The sequence below is a fragment of the Sapajus apella genome, unplaced genomic scaffold (assembly GCF_009761245.1).
Source record: "Sapajus apella isolate SASKATOON/1434 unplaced genomic scaffold, GSC_monkey_1.0 scaffold38, whole genome shotgun sequence".
NCBI lineage: Eukaryota > Metazoa > Chordata > Mammalia > Primates > Cebidae > Sapajus > Sapajus apella.
The window spans coordinates 21,717,432-21,719,675 of NW_022436978.1; the positions used below are offsets into that span (position 1 = coordinate 21,717,432).

The 2,244-nt window shown below is 39.6% G+C and overlaps 1 protein-coding gene across 5 annotated transcripts in view; it reads right to left on the reverse strand.

The window, feature by feature from the left end:
- Window positions 1-2,244, reverse strand: part of MFN1 (mitofusin 1) — a 40,899-nt gene that overhangs the window by 7,134 nt on the left and 31,521 nt on the right. The gene's annotated exons all lie outside the window — the stretch shown is intronic.

A 2,244-nucleotide genomic window follows, 5' to 3' on the forward strand; every position in this document is an offset into this window, starting at 1 on the left:
AAAATAATAATAATAATAATTTGAAAATTTTTGTCTATAATATGGACCAGTGATATGAACAATAATGAATTTTCATAACAAACAATGGGGTCTAAATGTAACAGAAGGCCCTCAACTCTCAAGAGGAACAAACTAAGTTTTAAAAAAACTAACAACAAAAGCACAATCCTTGAAGCAACAAAAGAAAAACTAAAAAAAAAAAAAAAAAAGGACTTCAAAATAAAAACCTACTAAACTTCAAAATGCACAGCCACAGACAGAGAAATATTTGGGGCTGGGCACGGTGGCTTATGCCTGTAGTCCCAGCACTTTCAGAGGCCACGGCAGGAGGATAGCTTGGGACCAGGAGTTTGAAACCAGCCTGCACAGCACAGTGAGACCCTGTGTCTACACAACTTTTTTTTCAAGTTAGGTAGGTGTGGTGGCAAACGCCTGTGGTCCCAGCTCCTCGGAAACAGAGGCTGCAGTAAACTGTGATCACGCCACTATACTCCAGCCTGGGCAGAGCAAGTCCCTGTCTCAAAAAATAAAACAATAAATAAAAAACATTCGGAAATCATATATGTGAGAAAGAACTTGATCCAGAATATGCAAAGAAATCCTGCAACCCTATAGGACCCAAATAATTTAAAAATAGGTAAAACATTTGACTAGACATTTCACAAAAGAAAATACACAAATGGCTAGTTAGCACACAAAAAGATGTTTAAAATCATCGGTCATTAGGGAAATGCAAATCAAACCTACAACGAACTACTACTCTATACCCACTAGAACCTAAGTAGATACTCAAGAGAAATGAAAATACGTGTCCACGTAAAAAACATGTAGATGAATCTTTACAGCAGCATTATTCATAACAGCCAAAAAGTCCAAACTACCCTAATGTCCACCAACTAATGAATGGGCAGTGTTGCATCTATGATGGAATATTCCTCAGCCGAAACAAGAAATGAGGTACTGATGCCTCTTACAACACTGATGCCATGATCATAAACCTTACCTTGAAAACATTATACTAAGTGAAAGAAATCAGTCACATAAGGCCACGTTTTACACGAGTGCATTTACAGGAAATGTCCAGAAAGGACAAATCCATAAACAGGAGACAGATTAGTGGTGGGCTGGCGGTGGAAATCATGACTGACTACAAATGAGGAAAAAGGCTTTGGGGTGATAAACATGTTCTAAAACTGAACTGTGGTGATGGTTTTACAATTTCACAAATTTTCTAAAAAATTACTGAATTGATAAATTTTCAAAGGTTTTTCTTTTAAAATGCTTGTATTTATTCTAATCTATTTGAAATGTGAAAACCAAATCTTTTAAGAAAATAGAAAATTTTCAAAACTGAATGCAGCACCACAACAACAGTCCTGGATGGAAGCTCAAGGGCTGGCTCTCCCTCACGCATCCCATGGGCCGAGTGCCCCTCATCTGGAATGCGTGGGACCAGACGTCTTTCAGATTTCAGATTTTTTAGGATTTTTGAGTATTTTCATAGATATATCAAGCTATCTTGAGGATGGCACCCAAAGCTAAACATAAAATTCACTTGTTTCATATACCTTATCTGCATAGCCTGAGGTAATTTTATCCAACGTTCGAATAATTTTGTGCATGAAACAAAGGTTGTATACACTAACTCCTTAGAAAACACGGTGTTGCTACGTCAGCCACCCATGTGAACACTGTGGCTATTTGGCATCACTATCATTCTTGATGAAATTTATATGCTACTGACAAGCAATCATTTTCTTACACCTATTCACACAGAGGAACTTAACAATAAAAATATAAGACACACCATTATTAATAGTGAAAAAATAACATTCAAACTAAGCACAGTTGCACCACCAGAACACCGGTATCAGCTGTTAAAGAGCAACAATGGCAGGCCTTCATGTCTGCTGCATTAGGACTTACAATGCTGTTTTGATTAAAAAGTTATTGTAGGCCGGGCGCGGTGGCTCACGCCTGTAATCCCAGCACTTTGGGAGGCCGAGGCGGGTGGATTACGAGGTCAAGAGATCGAGACCATCCTGGTCAACATGGTGAAACCCCGTCTCTACTAAAAATACAAAAAAAATTAGCTGGGCATGGTGGCGCGTGCCTGTAATCCCAGCTACTCAGGAGGCTGAGGCAGGAGAATTGCCTGGACCCAGGAGGCGGAGGTTGCGGTGAGCCGAGATCGCGTCATTGCACTCCAGCCTGCGGAACAAGAGCGAAACTTCGTCTCAAAAA